Consider the following 18,012-nt stretch of genomic DNA (forward strand, 5'->3'; position numbering starts at 1 on the left):
TTGGAAAAAAAAAAAAAAAAAATTTTTTTTAAAAAAAAAAAAAAAAAAAAAAAAAAAAAAAAAAAAAAAAAAATCACAATTACTCACTCAGCCTAGCAATGCATTTGGGTACAGAGATTTAATATGGTCTTGAGTAAATTAGGTTAAATTCAATCAGACTGGCAAAAAAAAAAGTCTGAATTCTTACTCAAAATTTTGCATGAAATTCTGCATATTCATTGTCCTTTTTCCAACTTCTCCTTTCTATAGAAAATAATTTAAAATATCAGAAATCATGGCAATCTTTGATTTATGACTTTGGCCAATTTTGTCTTGAATTTTGCAGCTATTTTACACAGGCTGATTTACAATGTCTTTTGAGATGATAAAGACAAAATCAGTAAATAAAAAGCATTGATACAAAAAGCTGTGTAGTGCTTAGAGTTATAAAACAGATTTTAGAGAAAGGTGCAGCTACTTACCACCTGTTGGAGCCGTGCTGTGATGGCACAAGGCAGAAAAGGAAATATTTTTATACCTTTTCTTTCTCTGTTAACAGAGAACACACTTTTCAGAGCAGTTTCATGTTGAAATTGTGAACTGGAAGACTATACAGCTCCACATGCTCACATACTTTTTACTCGCAAATCACTTACATGTGACTTTAAATTACGCATGTCAGTATACTTACTGTACTCACCAGTACTAGTCACATGCTTAAATAGGCTTGGAAATCTTTTTGGTTAAAGAATCTTAATATTTTACAACAACAAGCAGAAGTAGTAGTTTATGAACAACTATGAAAATAATCCTGGCTATTTCAGATATGAAAAGACCTGCAGGCATTTCATTTAAAGGTAATATGGATGAAATAAAGAAATCATAACTTCTGATGAAAAGGAAAATCAAAATTTATGTTAGAACAGTTTCAAGTCTTACTGATCTATGATTTCTCAATTCTAATGCATTACTACCTTTCAATCTGTACACCAGTAGGTGTTCTTAATTGCATTTGCTATTCAAGCAGTTACACATGTACAATCATACCAACACAAAGATTTGTTGATACTAAATGGAAAATCAGAATCTTCCATCGCAACATAATAAAGCTTGACAGTGGACTGTAGCTTAATTGCTACCAACACCTATCATACCTCTGCTAGAAACTGCTGATCCAGGCAACTGCTTACCATAGCTCTTGATTAACCATACATGAATGTGCAAAATTCTAGGTTTATGACCTCTGGGAAAAGGGGCAGGCAGTTCTGGAAGACTAAAAGGATATTGTTAGGGACAAAATTAGAAAAGTCAAAACCCACCTAGAACTTAAATCTGGCCACTGCTAATAAAATTAAAAATGTTTCTATCAATACATCAGCAACAAAAGGAGGGCTAAGGAGAATCTCCATTGTTTATTGGATGGAAGAGGAAATATAATGACAAAAGATGAGTAAATGTCTGAGTTACTTAATAGTACTTCTTTGCCTCAGCTTTTATGGTAAGGCCTGTTCTTTGGCTACCCAGTCCCTTGAGCTGGAAAACAGGCATGGGAAGCAGAATGAAGCCCCCACAACACACGGGAAATGGTCAGTGACCTGCTATAACACTTAGTCACACACAGTATAAGGGGCTGGGTGGAATCCATGCAAGGGTACTTAAGAAGCTGACAGAAGAGCTCACCAAAGCACTTTCCATCATCCTCTTGGTTAACTGGAGAGGTCCTAGTGGATGGCAGGCCAGTGCGACATCCATCTATAAAAAGGGTTGGAAGGAGGATCTGGGGAACTACAGACCTGTCAGTATGACTTCAGTGCCACTAAAAGGAATGGAGTAGATCACTTTGAACATTATCACATGACGCGTACAGAAAAACCAGATGTTCAGGCCTAGTCAGCATGGGCTTAGAAAAGGCAGGCCCTGCTTGACCAAGCAGATCTCCTTTCCATGGCAATTCAACACCCTTAGTGGATGAGGGAAAGGCTTTGAATGTTTTTACCTGGACTTTAGTAAATCCTTTGACACTGTCTCCCACAGCACTCTCCTGGAGAAACTGGCTACTCAGGACATGGACAGGTCCACAGTTTTCTGGGTAGAAAATTGGTTGGATAGCTGAGCCTGAAAAATGCTGGTGAATGGGTTTACATCCAGGTAGCTGTCAGATCACTAGAAGGGTTCCTGAGGGCTCACTTTTGGGGTTAGTCCTGTTTAATGTCTCCATCAAGAACATGGACAAGGGCATTGAGTGCACCCTCAGTCATTTGCAGATGACACCATTTTGGGAATCAGTGTTGATCTGCTGGAAGGCTCTGCAGAGGGATCTGGACAGGCTGGATCAATGGGACAAGGCCACTTATATGAGGTTCAATAAGGCCAAGTGCTGGGTCCTGCATTTGGATCACAAGGACTTCCTGCAGCACTACAGACTGGGTGCAGTGTGGCTGAAAAGCACAGGTACAGCAGGAAAGTACCTGGGAGTGCTGGTCGACCACCAGGTGAACATGAGCCACTGTGTGCCCAGGTGTCCAAGAAAGCCAAAGGCATCCTGGCCTGTATCAGCAATAGTGGTGCCCCCAGGACGAGGACAGTGATTGTCCCCCTGTACTCAGCAAGGTAAGGTCGCACCTGAAATCTTGTCTTCTGTTCTGGGACCCTCACAACAAAGAAGACATTGAGGTCTTCAAAGAAGACATTGAGGTGTTGGAGCATGTCCAGAAACGGGCAGTGGAGCTGGGGAAAGATTTGGAACATAAACCTCTGAGGAAGCTGGCATTGTTTACCCTGGGGAAAAGGAGGTTCTGAGGAGAGCTTACCACTCCTTTCAACTATCTGAAGGGGGTTGTTGTGAGATGAGGGTTGGTCTCTTCTTCCAAGTAAAAAGTGGTAGGGGAAGAGGAAATGGCTTCAAGTTGCATCAGAAGAAGGTCTGGATATCACATAAAGATTTCTTCATGGAAAGGGCTGTTGAGCACTGGAACAGGCTACCCAGGAAAATTATGGAGTCACCATCACTGGAGGTGTTTTAAAGACATGTAGATGTAGCACTTTGGTCTGTGATTTAGTGGTAGTGTAAGGTTTGTGGTTGGATGTGATGATCTTAATAGTCTTTTCCAACCTAAATGATTCTATCTTTTCTTCTTGCATCATTTTTTGATGCCTACCAGATGATGGATATTATGCTACTTATTTTCACATTTTTAGAAAAAAAGGCTCTTTAGTAGTCTCAAATCTACAGCTCTCACCATGACATTTTAATGTTTTTTAAAGCCCAAAATGCAAATTAAATACAAAAAAAACCTCAGACAATATATTTCAGGCAAACTGAAATTAAGTAATTGTTAGTCTTTTTAAGAACATTTTCATATAATATTTTGTCTACTTGAACATGTTTTGTCCCTTGACATATGTCTGTCTCTTGACATGTGTTTGGACATAATACCTTTGGCAATCATAATTTTAAAATTGTGTTACAGAGTTGATGAATTACCAGCAACCCATAGATATTCAAATGTTCATGAAATGGAATGTAACAGCAGGAATCTTTTTTGTTGGTTAAATCTGTCAACTTATTTCAAAAAGCCCTGTATTTTGTGAATTTCCTCATGCACATCAAATAAAAAAATGAACTCTTATTTGAGGTACATATGCAAATGTTCCTTTTCTTACAAGATCGTGTATTTTGTCTTGCTTAGGAAAGGCATGGATATGTTCTTGGCTAGCTCTTCTATGCAGCTACACTTCTATCCCAAAAAAATCTTCCAAATTCAGGAATTGGAAAAGTCAAACAGTAGATTGTGGAACACTTGGCCAACCTAAAAATTTGGGTTGTATTTGAAGTTTGTCTCAGAGACCCTTCTTAGACTCCAAATGCTCAACTCTATGTTTAGGCAAGGTGAGGAGTGTATCCATACTTTTCATAGCAGCACATCATCTCTGCAAATCTCTGTTGTCCTGCCTCTCCCATTTTGAGATAACTTTGACAGAAACTCCCCATTAAGCTCTGGAAAGCTTTAAGTTCCTGAATTTTCAATTCCAAAAAGCAGTTGGAAGAAACTATATAGCATTTTTTACACAGGAATAAACTTTTTCTTTCTAGTCTCTACCAGAGGAAGTATTCCAAAACTATAGAGGCAACTGGTACTACATGTTTCAGAAAGACTGAGATCTAATTTTGTCTTCTAACATTTTGCTTATAAGAATCTAGAATTTTCCAAAGTTTGGGATGTAGATCTGATCTTCTGTCTGCTCCCTTGAGATTATGTAGGAAAACAATTAATACATTCACCTTAGCATAACACTTATCTGGTGAACAAAATAAAAATAATGATTTTTTATTTCCTTTCTATGCTTCTTGAAGAACACACAGGACTACAGCAGATGCCTTGAGTAAAGTTAGAAGTATTAGGGGACCAGCTTACATAACTGTGTTGTTTGCCTTTCCAAATCTGAATTGGATCATCACCCCTTTCACAGGACAGGCTTCAGATTTCTGTCTTCTCACTTTTGGCAATGGCCTTGCAAATTAAAGTGTGACAAAAGGAGTGAATTCTATTATCAGACTGCTCTTCAAATATACCTGTTTAAAGTACACAAAGATCATTGAAACTTCATTGGTATTGTCTGACAAGCAGCTAGTGCCTGTCACTTCATAGTGTCCATTATTTTATATTCCTTAAGGAATGTGAAACCAAGGTGTCAACTTTAAATTTGAATTTTTCAAGTTGAATGCACTAAAGAAATTCACATTTGCTTACTACTAAAAGTGACAACTGAAAGATTACCACCCTCTTTTAATTTTTTCTTTTTTTTTTTTTTTCCTTTTCAACTCTGCTCTTGTGGTTAAGTGGGAATCATTTCCTGGCTACCTGCAAGACAAAGTTTAAGCTGTGTACATGGAAGTGACATACAGAGTAATTTCATTAAAAACCTTGCTCAACTTTTCCCCTCTCATTGTCATCAAGAAGAAAGAACATCATTACTGACAGGAATTATCAGGATGACAGCAAGTTGCTGTCACATCAAAATAAGGGAACATTACAGGAATTCAAGTTTAGAGGGCCTAAAATTAAGAAAAGGACTTGAAGTAGTATAAAGGAGTACGGGTTTGTACTTCAATTACTTCAGTGTCTCTGTTATGATGACCATTAATTTTTTTTCCTAGAATTTAATATAAAAAGAGAGGATGAATAATGCTACCTTATTTGCCAATTTTAATAATTTAAGAATTTGTTTCTTTTTCATTATGAAATGGGGAACTGCTATTACTATCTCTTCTCTCTTGAGTGATGCATTTGCAGTTACTCCAGCTCTGGTGTTGAGTATGGTTAATACTCATTGAGTTGATTGAGTGTGGTTAATAACTGAGATATGCTTTAGTTCTTCCTGGTTATTGCACTAGGCATTAGAGAACCAGAGATAGAAGCACTGCCTAAGGGCTTAATCCACCTCAGTGGGAAGTCAATAAGAAGACTCAGGTTCACATCACTGGGACTTGAATTAGTCATATATACACAGAAGAGAAATCCAGCTGATGATGCAGTTCTTATGTTCAGTTTGCAATTCAAACAGAATCCTTATGAGCACGGGGAAGTTAAAACTAGCAGTAGGAATTCCTTGGAATTTATTCAGAAGTTACTCTAAGTAAGTAGGTGGAGAAGCTAGAAACTGAAGAGATACTATAAATGACGAGGACTTGTATTAACAACAACACAGAGAAAGTTATGGCCAATGATCACCACAAGCATTATATAAACCATTTGATTTGCAGTATCAATAAACCATTTATTCACATTAATTTGCAAAAATTAATGTTTATAGGAACTGTGGAATAAACAGATTGATGTCCAGTATGTTATTTTTATATAAGTCCTTAAAAGGTTCAGAAAGGTCTCGTGCTGTAACAGCTTCACATATAATGAATGCAAATCAAGTTATTAAACTTAGTACAGCTACAGTCATACAGAGCGGATGGGGAGTCTTGACTTAATGTATTAAAAGTTATAGGAGTATAAAAAAAATTATCAGTGTCCTTCATACCATATTCAGATCTTGATTTTTGTACAGGAAAGAATAGTGCCTGCTTCCACATGTCTTCTGGAATATAATGAGTCTCAGAGAGAATAAGCACCGTAATTTTCTTCCTCTGTAAAACTAGATTAATGCTATCTCATGTCTGACTTATTCCTGTCCTGAAGGAGTCTGAAGAAAAAAACCTCAGCTCAGTAAAGCAATAGTACAAAGAGAATCTTTGCAGGGGCGTGACATACAGGACAACATACATTGTCTTCATCCTTGCCTAATGGGTAAATCATCACCTCACTTCTACTCCGTTTTCTGACCACCTCCTCTATTTCAATACAGGTTATATAATAATTAAACAGCTACTGAACTTTTGTGCAGGACATCATAAAACCAGTTTCTTCTTAGTGATTGCACACTATAGAAGTTGAAGTTAATTGACATAAAATAGTCAACAACAATTAAAATAGAAACATATATCTCTGCCATGGTCAGAATATTCTTTTTCTCCCCAGGAAAATGATCTTTTACACTAAAAGCTTCAAGCTGTCTCTATCACTCTATCTAGTACACTTTCTGTACTAGTATGCTCACGTCTCAAGATTTTCAGTGGAAAAACTCAGCTGCAAAACAATACAAGACGATTGCCATAAACAAAGAAAGTACACAGCCTCCTAATACCTTTAAATTTTCAAGAATTCATAGCTGGTCTTGTTTCACAGAAGTGAGTGTGACACTGATACTAAGGAGTGAGATGTTTTCATTATATACTACAAAGACAGCTTCTCCTTGGTTTTACTTTCTTTTTTGAAAGTGAGAGTATCAGATCTTCATCCAGTATCACCGAAATCAATATTACAAAAGTTTCATGGAATAAAAATCTGATAATCTTTTTTTATGGTATACTTTAAAATTAAATAGCTACTCTAAAGTTAGTGCATTTGATGAAACTTGTTTAAGGAATCATACCAGCACGTGTCATTGACCTCAGTGTGAACAGCTTTTAGTGATGCTTTTAAACAGCATGTCTAGACACCGAAGAACATTACATTTTATAATTTCTTTCACTTACCTTACCATAACAATTCAATTTGAAGCAGCAGAAAATGCTGATGTGATTCTACCAGACAGATATTAATATTAGCTGTTCTTATGGAAACTTATAACATTATGGAAAAACCTCACTGAAGTTACTTGATTTAGTTGGTAAGTTTGACACATGATATATTGACAAGAGTTTGTATGCTGCATGAAGTTTCAAGGTGCATTTTCAAACTGCAACTGCTAATGTAACCCAAATGGTCTTCACAAAGAAAAGCTTACAAAAAATGACAATTTGAATATAATAGAATAAAATTATGAGAGAGGGATCCTTTGGCTTTGGCACGAATTATTTAAAGAAATACCATCTTACTGAAATGATTCTGTCAGACTAAATGCTCTTTCTACTCTATTGTACCTCATTAGTTTCAGGTAAAATTCAGTATTTTATTACAAAGGAAAATTTAAGAGTTGAAATCCATTGAATATAGAAGTTTGATTTTGAGACAAGCTCTAACTTGCCACACTTTTTACCCACAAGTGTGGTATTTATGTAATAAATGTATACATCACAAAAAGTTGTACTGGGTAGAGGGTTAGATAAAGTTATTCTAGTCTCGTTTACATGAGACTGATGCTTTGCCATTGTTTTAACATACAGAATGGAAGAGCAGCAAAGGAAGCATTATCTCCCTCTGTGACTAAAGGAGCACAGGTTTGCTTCTTTCAGGACCCAAGAGAGCTTAAAAAAAGATGAACCAGTCTTACACACACTCCACAGCCAGTCATCTGCAATATCATAGATTAGACATTTTAAAATTACCTTCTTATCATAGGCAAAAGTAATTTTCAAAAGAATTATAGCTGCTCGCTTTTACAATGTTTCCCGCATTAGTAAATTACAGGATAGGAAATGAGCAAAAATAAAAAGGTATTATTTCTAATTTTTATTGCCTAAATTTTTTATTTTAAAAATGCCTGTGGACCCAATAAACAAGAATTGGTTTTCAGAAAAAGCTGAATATTCTAAGATCACAGAACTTCCTCTCTCTTTTAATTCCATGCAGTTGAGTTAAACAAAAGTGAGAGTATTTATTTTACTTATAGACTAAAATATTTACTTTCAAAATACTTTATAACACGCCCCTAGTGAAAACATGCAGTCTGACCATCTGATGTACAGTCACTGTTTGTATTCATGGGGTGGCTGTGAACACTACTTCTCAGGTGCTGTTTCCTTGCATTCAGGAATCCACTTTGACCCTAAAAGCACTAACCCAGCCAGGCTGCATTTCTTTCTGTAATGTCATGTAAGATGTGCTCTACAAAAAATAAGGAACATTGACCTTGAAAGGAAAGGGGCAGGCAGGGGGGGAAATAATAAATCCCACAACCAACCCCATTCAACAGCCCAGACCAAGATCTAAGCTCTGTCAAAATGATTTCTTATTCCATTTTACTGAAGCAGTGCCATGCTTTATCACTTCTGAGTCATTCCTTACAGCTGAGGCAACCCACTTGAATTGGTAAATTGTTTAGTTAAAGTATACACATGCTATCCACATTGTCAATATGATTTAAAAGGAAAGAACATTTTGCAGGTGAAATATAGCCACTAATGCAACAGGAGGCCAACATCCAAAGCACTAGAGCACATGTAATTAATTGTTGCATGTCTCACTATGTTCCCTCTTCCCATTTACAGCAATACAATAGTTAGACATATGGCACTTGCGACTCCTTGGTGGAGGTGGCAGCATTAGAGCTTCCAGGAGCTTCTGATGAAGTCTCACCATCATAAGCAAAATTGGTCAGCTAACCTGAGCTAAGTATAATGTAGTACTACCTTCTGTTTCATTACATCACTGCACACACAATTATACACAAATTTCAGTATAATGTGAAGAACTGCTGAATTTGTTTTGTGACTATTCAGATGTTGAAACACCTAAATAAATTGTGAGTTTAAAAAAATGCTTTCCAAGTCACGCAAGTGCTCAGTTTACAACCAATAAACTTTACACTTCATTACATCTCTTCAGAAGTAGTTGTGTTTATTTAGAGATATTTTTATACAAGCAGGTTGAGTTGCTTGGCTTTTGTGGTCCAGCCAGATTGCTGCTTTAATAGAATAGATCAAGCGTTGCCATACAGGCATAGGCCTTTTTTTTTTTTTTTTTAAGCAAAAGTATTAAAGCACAAACCATACCTTAAAAGGGATATTGGCACAAACAGGAACAAAATAAAAATCTTTCTCTCCTCACAATTTTCAAATAAAGAAACCTGGACCGAGAATGGTTGAAATGCCCTATAACTCAGTTTAATTTTCTTTTAATGTAATTGAAAATTCTTGTGAAGGCAATCTTGAAATTTCAAATAATTTTCTATTGCGATGCAGTAGAATAACAAACTCTATGCATTTCATGTAAATTAAAAACATTATCAGACTATTATCAGACTACAATGAATCTAAACACTCCTCCATCTGTATTTTGTGATATGTGAATAAATAAAAACTTGAAAGTAATGCAAATGAAGTCACTGACAAAGGATCTATAACATTCAGAACTAGGTCATAAGTGAATGCATTAGTGTTCAATATAATTCCATCTTAGGTTTTAATGTTCACCTTCTTCTCTTGTTCTTGCTGCCAATTGATTATCTTTCAGTAAAGTTTACATGTCACCATTAAATGTTAATAATGCATAAATATTAAACATACCATTGTAAAGTTAGCAACACTATTAATATCCTTAGTCTCTGTAGGCAATACTAGAAATTACTAAGATCAGTATCAATAGTCAGAATCATAAAAATCCTGTCTTTCTGGAATTGATAGCAATAAACAAAGTACAAGGTACAACCGATATTTAACATCTTCCTACAAAACTGGTGCCAAAAAAGAAAAGACAAAACTTTTTAAACAAGATATTCTTCTTAATATTTCACTTTTTTTTCTATTCTTTTATCTGTATGTAATACTTGTAAAATGCTGTAAAACCTTAAGGCAATGCATATTCTGAACAGCTTAACATTATTTTGCTCTCTAGATTGTTCAAGCAAAAAAACCAACCAAACAAAAAAACACCATTGCAGCACTGTCAGGCAGAAATATCACTGTCAGACTGCAGATCCCTGTCAGACAGGGCATTATATAAAAAGCAGACAAATATTTAAATATGCACAGTTGCTCTAGATTTCAGTCCCACTAGGTGACAACAACTAGCTAAAGTATACATGTGTGATAAGATTTACATGCTCCCAAGGGTGCTAAATCATTGTGTTGGCTCAAATTTACTTTTTAAGAGCTTTGTTGACTTCACAGCTGGTGAGTTGACACTTTCTATCTCTCCACCACTTGGCAACAGATGCCTCTTACTTATGCACAGATGCTGAGTATCCACCCAACCCTAACATTAGCCTTGTGTTTTGAACTAATTGGGCCAACACAGTTGTAATTAAGATTTTAACAATTAGAAAACTAACATGATTACTTTCACAATTAATCCTTCTATTGTACCATTACATTCTCGTTTGCTTTATTCTACAAACCTCTTATTTCTTTGGGTCCTGTAAATCCATCGGCCTTCTAAACAGTGGAATAAAATCACATTTTGCCAGTAATACTATTGACATTTTAAGAGGCTGGTTTCATCCTGATTTAAAAGCATTATAGTATGCAATTAGACTGGTTTTATATATATATAATTACCCTTTACAACAGCCACACAAGAAGAGAAACCATATACAAGAATGAACAACGATTTTCAAAAGTATGTGAACACACTTGGATAGAGTGTAATATAGACGATCTTTAAGATGAGCTGATCTGACATATCCTCTTTTATTCCTTTGACTTGGTGTCTGTTCTAAAGTGGGTGTTGAGGGATAACTATTAAGCACAGGAACAGGAAAGTAAAAGAGGAGTCTTTTAAGTAGGAAGCCTGCCTGTCCTGGGAAAATGGCAAACAGTAGTACTTGGAAAGAATAGTGGATCATCTGATTTTAGAGAGGAGAAATAACAGGAAATGAACAATTAAAAACTGAAAATCATTATGTTATTCCTAATCAAGCTTGAGGAGCATATAAAGTGTAAAGACTTGATAAATATGCCAACATCTAATGCCGTGGACATTGCACTAACTTTAAACAATGCTCTGACAGTAATATACAAAACCAAGATGTTCATGTATGTGCATGCTCACAGAAATGCCACATCCTTTTCTCAGATGTACTTACTGACATATGCCCTCAATAGTAACTCTCTTGTTCTTGATAGTAAAAAGCGACACTACTTAAATTTTCATTCTTTGGCATTAGGAAAACTGAGAACAATAGAGAAGAAACATTATAGCTGCATGGGAATATTAACAAGTCATAATTTATAAGTACATATTACCTGCTGTTTAATCAAGTGCATCCAGTTATGGGGAGGAGTTTGTTGAAGACAGACTCTCTTGAGCTAATGATTTATGTTTGCTGATCTCCTTCAGGTGTTTAGAAGATATTATTTGCACAGGTATCTGAACTTGCTTTAAAGGGCATTTCAGGAACATATTCATCAGGAAAATCAAAGAAACAAGAAAAAGGAAGGAGAAGTAGTTCACAAACCATTTCAAAGGACCCTGAGTGTTAAATGGCAGCAGCAGCTCAGCCTCCCCTAAACCAAAGCAGTTCAGTTCCCCTGAGGCAGGAGAATGAGCAAAGGCTGTAATTACTGTGTACCACTGTTATTGAAAATAAATACACTGCTTCCATATTCAAGAAGATACATAACCTAAATCCCTCTTCCCTCACCAAGTCCTTAATCCAAACTAAGAATGCTCTTATTTATGCCTATAATAATCCCTGGGATTAGTATCTGACATTATGGCAATTTGTGATCACCAGCCAATCTCTTGTAAAAATATGAGTTAGGTCCTGAGACAGTGACTCATTACTTCCTTAGGGACAGGAAAGGGAAAATGATGCTAAGGACCTGTGGAGGGAAACATGACACGCAGAAAGCAGTGGTTAGTATGTTAACCCACTACTCATGGTTTGCTGGGTTGGGATAAATGAAAAAAGGAAACAGTCTCTTGACTTTTATATTGGGCAGATGCACAACTCTCCAAAAGCTGGGAACAGACCTCTTGGTGAGCAACATGTGAGGGGAAAATGAGACAAACCAAGTTTGTCTTTTTTTTTTTCTTTTTTTTTCTTTTTTTTTTTTAATTTAAAGGCAAAGAAATTTTGGCAGACAACAACAATGATTTCAGTACTGTATTGAGTCTAGTTGAGCCAGAGTTCATTTTCCCTCAGCAGTCGTCACAGTGCTGTGCTCTGCATTGGTAGCTGGAAAGGTGTTGATAACCAACCAGAGTTTTGGGTACTGCTGTCTCTCAGCATTCCCCACATCAAGGGGCTGGGGGCGGGCAAGATCCTGGGATGATACAAAACCAGGCCAGCTGACACAAAGATAACCAAAATGATATTCCATACCATCTGTCATCTGCTCAGATATAAAAGCTAAGGAAAGGAGGAGGAAGGCGGCGACATTTGTTATTTACAGTGTTTGCTTCCAGAGCAACCACTACATTGAAAGCGGCCTGAACATCACTTGCTGACGGGAAGTAGAGAATAAATATTTTCTTTTTCTTTTGTTGTGCACATGCAAACTTTCACTTTTGCTTTAGCGAACTGCCTTATCTCAACCCATGAGTTGTTTTTAATCTTTTTTCTCTTCACTGTCCAGCTGGGGAGTAATAGTGTGATTTGGAGGGCATGTGGAATCCAGCCAAGGTCAACCGCCACAAGTACTTATAAACTTCAATTTGTCCAAGACAAAAAGCTCAGCAGCTCTTGATGACATCACATAAGTAATTACATTCTCACTTAATCTCAGTCAGAGGTGCTGCACTGTCCCACACTTGACACTTCTTTGGTTTAATGACTGAAACAGGAACTTGTCTATTACTCAACATCCTCGCCACTGAATGACACTTCAATCCCAGACATAAGGGTACAGTAGAAATCAAGACTTAATTGTTCTAAGACTCCGTTTAGACATTCCATGAATCTTCAAAGCTCTCATGAGTGCCTATCAAACCCGCCCGCTCAGCTAGATTTTCTAATTCTATCAATCATATCCAGTGCGCTTCACAGCCATAGTGTGATCCAGCTCCTGATGAAATAATAGAAGGTTAAATTCAATTTCCATCCATTTTGACTCTTCTGAATTTTGCCTGCTCTGTAAACCAGAGTTTGCCAGATACTTCTGTAGGTTTTTATCTATGTGGCAATGTACTGAGCAGACTAAAATTTCTTTCACTTGTGGCATTGATAAACATGATAGATAACCTTTTAAATGAAATTAAAGCTAGGTTATAGTACCAGAGCAGTGCTTTTTTCACAATACCTTCCATAAAACATGGTTTAATGCCTCAAAGAAGGACGAGTAAGATTATCCAATTACAAAATCCTTGCAAATGATTATCAAATAACAGTTGGTTTCACAGAGAGCTTCAGAATTTTTACAATTTTAGAATATCAAATTCCAACATAGATGGGATAATACTCTCATAAAGAATTATAAAGTGGTATTTCAAATGATTACTTAGAATTAGTTTTCATTTCTGTGGCTGTGTTTTGCTTCAGTAACAGAGCAATAGGATTTTGCATAATAAAGAAAATACATATTATGTATTTCATTTGTATCCCTAATTATTTTCAGAATAAAACATAAAGATTTAAAAACATTTTAAAAGTAATTAAAGAGAAAAAAACATTTTAATATTAAAAAACTTCAATGTTTTATTAGAGATTTGCTAATAGACTAAAAAATAGAACAATAATTTTGATTACTAACTTTTTCTCTTTTTTGACAGGAAATGTTTCTCTTATTTACTTGTATTATATTTTGCCCTCCATCCTACTCACAACATTTATCTTGGTGTTACGGTGCTCTTTGCCTTTTCAATGTTTGCCTTCAGGAGTATTGATGCTACTAAGAGCATCTACTTCATAGATCTGCATTAAAAATCACTTTTTCCTGACAAGCTGTTTAAAACATCATATTTATGCTTTATGAAGTGTACTTAAAAAAAGACATATCCACGTATCCCATGAAAACTAAACCCATTTGACCCAAGTTTTGTTTCTTTGCAAGAAAGACAATTTCTATCTCAGGAGATTAGCACTAAAGAGGTATGAAGGCAACATTTTTCAAAACAAATACTGTTATTTATTTTTGCTGGGGATGGGGAGATATCCTACCACAGCCTTCAGAAGAATTACTCCTAAAATGGCTAGTTTAACTGTGGAAATCAGTAATATCAGACCATTTTTCTTCAAAATTAAAATCTGAAAACAAGATGAGTAGGTAAACTGCACAACACACACAGATATAACCTCCTGCACCTGTATCTTTTAAAATTTTAGATGGCACAAGACCTCTACTTCCTTAATCATCCTAGCACAAGACATAGATACACAAAGAGGCAGAGTAAAAAAATTATCCCAAACATCCCAAAGTATGCTTTGAAATGATAATAAACAATGTCTCTGACATGATATACGTCCAAAGAGAACCTAAAGAACAGCTGGTAGAAAACGAAATGTCTGATACACCTGAACACTGCATTCAAATCATTTTAGGTAGATCCACTTGTGTTTTGGCTGATAGAACCTGCACTATTAGACACAACTGAGGTAGGGTGCATGGTGAACAGCACCAGCTGCTCTTTATCAAATAAATGAGATTATATCAAGTTAGATTTTTAAAATCTCAGCTGTTAGTTAAAATCATCATCTGTCACTAGGTACAGGAACATGAACCGTGTTCATGCCTTGACTGGACAGAAGACATATTTAGAAATAGTTGTGAGATCTTCCACTCAAGACAAAATTTAAATATAGCACCTTGCTATTTTTACCTGAATTAGCATCCCTAAGTGTGTACCACAAAAAGGATTGTATAGCCACTAGGTAATAGAAGTGAATGATAATTCCGGTTGTTAAGCAACCCCCTTCCAGCCTTGCACAGAACTGTAACATCAACATTTAGAAAAACAGTAAGTCTGTATGTCTTCTATTCAAAGTATTCATGCTCTTTGATCACAAATAGGGCAAAAAATGTCATACAATTATTACAGAAAAAGTGAGTTGATTAAAAAAGAGTGACCTTTAGAAAACATCTGCAAAAAATGCCCACTGTTTGTTGAAAGATAATGCTCCAAGCAGTTCCAGGAAAAATTTAAAAAAAATCAAACCAAATAAACAAACAAACCCACCCAGTTTAAGTAACAGGCTTGGAGAAAAATACTTCTACTGACCAAAAATAACCCAAACCAAACCAAACAAACCAAAAAAATTGGCTACTTTGTAATATTTCCTGTGGGGTTTTTTGAGATGGTATTTTTGTGGTGGTTTTTTTTGGTTTTTTTTTTGTTTTGTTTTGTTTTTTTGTTGTGTTGGGGTTTTTTTGTTAGTTCTTTTGGTTTGGGAGTTGGTTTTTTTTTGGTGTTTTATTCTTTGAGGTTTTTTTGTTTGTTGTTGGGGTGTTGGTTTTTTTGGGGGGGTTTTTTTGTTTGTTTGGTTTTTTGGTTTTTTGTTTTTTATCTTTAACTATTAAAATCATCCAATTTCCTGCCATGATGACTCTGCTCCATTCTGCCATACATAGAATCTTGTCTACCTAGCCTAGGATTACTCACATACTTGGCTGCTGGAAGTCAAATATGTCCTTGGCAGATAAATTTTGGCTCTCAGGGTGAGAAAGAATGACAGGTAATTGCTATGTGCTGCATCTGATGGGAAATGCAGAGTGGGATTGAAGTCCATTGATGCACCTGAAATAGCTGCTTACGCATTCTGCACATTAACAAAGGACGTTTACAAATAATAATAAAAAGAGGAGGATAGGGATGAGATGAGGAGACACGAGGACAAATGCAGAAGAAGGTGATAGTGTCTGAAAATTTTATTAGATTTATATGCAGCGAGGACCAAAAATGGGATAGCAATTTTTATACTGAATCACAAAAACATCAGAGGCAAGTGATGCTCTTCAAAAAGCATTTTAATTAGCAAGTTAATTTGAGTGTTTTCCTTATCAGCACTTACCTTTTCAACAACACCTCTCACACTCTTTATTCTGACATATTCGTACTCATTCAAGTAGAAGCCAGGTATATTACATTTTCTCACTTTATTTTTTTGACACATGCTCCTTCAAGTAGCAGTCCAGAGGAGGAAGGGCCAAATTACAAAAAGCTCTGGTTTATAGAAAATCTGAGTGTCACCACCTAGGAGGTCAGATTTTAAAAATAACAAACCAAAAACCAGCAGGCTATTTCATTATGAAAATATGAAACACAGCTCTACTGAGAGGTCTGCTCATCAGTCAGGACCTTCACTGAAAGGCATAGAGCTACTTTTTTCCTTCTTTTCTTATAATAGTGTAACTCAGGACTTCTGTAACATCTGTTTGGAGTTACAGTGAGATAGATCTACACTGGGTATGTAACTTATACCCAAAATTATTTCTATTTATGTAGTAAAGGAATAAAAAGTTCTCCTTGTGACAGTAAATTAAACTTTTTTTAAGAAACATAGTTATATATTTTAAATTATGGCAAACAAGTACCATTATTGAATACTATTAATATTTTAGAGAGAATTGAAAAGATATTTAACAAGCAAACATACAAGTCCTTAAATGGAAAGGCAATGGCTTTACATTTTGTTATACAATTATTACTACAGCTGAATGAATGAAATATTACTTGAACTAGAAGACTTTTTATAGAAGGCTTGTTGCAATCAATTTGAATGGACTCAGATTTGGCAGAATGAGTTCATCATCAAACTCCAAGCAGAAGTATTGAGTAAAATTCCGCTCAGACTGTTAAAGATAACAAAAATCTAGTAAAGAAATACTAGTTTCTAACTTTTCTTCATGCTGTAAGTATTCTTAGAAATCTGTAATTAAATTTTCCATTTAACAATATTGTTTCTATTTTCAGCATTTTCTTAAATAGGAAAAATGAACCATGGAATGGAGTCCTTTTTTGTTTGTTTGTTTGTTTAGATTATACACTAAACTTAGTATAAAACAGATATATGGAAGTGTGTAACACACACACAGAGCCACTATGCCTGAGGATAGAATGCCAAGGAGGTTCTTAATAAATGTACTTTGTGATCTTCATACTGGCTTTTAAGAGAGCTGCTTAAACTATCACCTCAACTCCATATACAGAAATACTGCAGTATTTCTAACTAACTAACTAGATAAATTGTCCAAGGGGATTGCAGAACAAACAAGGAAAAGGGAAAGGAAGTCAGAATCTAGGTCTCCAGTTCAAACCAAGTCCTGGGGGTAGTGTTTGAACGGCATAAATGAACCAAAATTTTTGTGAAATTAATAAATGGCCACAGACAAGTGTTTGGCAAATGTGTGTCTGTATTTACAATTACACTTAGCACCTGCTGGCAGCCTTCAGAGAACAGCAGCCAGGAGCCTACCTAATGCTTATAGACTCTAGGTCAAATCACCCAGTTCAAAAAGCTGGATTATGGGATCAATGCAAGAGTACATTGTTGATCAAGAAAAGTCAAAAGTCATGTCTGTTTTCTGAAAAAGGAATGGGTTTGCCTTTAGTGGAAAAAAATGTTTCAAGCATTTTACTAATCAAGTCAGTCACTATGTTATTTTGTAAGTGTACTTGGTGCGCTGGACAAAGTATTATTGCAGTCAGTGAGTAAATGCATGCATGAAAAGAATAATAAATCTGGTCTAAATCTGGAAACAAAAACTATTCATCCAAGTCATTTAGTATTTATCATCAGTTTTGGAGACTGTTCCAAATATACTGTACTCTGAAAGCTGACAGAGCACATAATTCTGGCACCTAAATAAACAACTTGAAACTTATGTGGTAGACAAAATATTTTGCTTCAACAGTTCTTATTTTTAATCTCAGACATCTACTTCTC

This window comes from Pyrgilauda ruficollis, unplaced genomic scaffold, assembly GCF_017590135.1.
Source record: "Pyrgilauda ruficollis isolate IOZ18807 unplaced genomic scaffold, ASM1759013v1 scaffold37, whole genome shotgun sequence".
In the NCBI taxonomy this organism is placed as follows: Eukaryota; Metazoa; Chordata; class Aves; order Passeriformes; family Passeridae; genus Pyrgilauda; species Pyrgilauda ruficollis.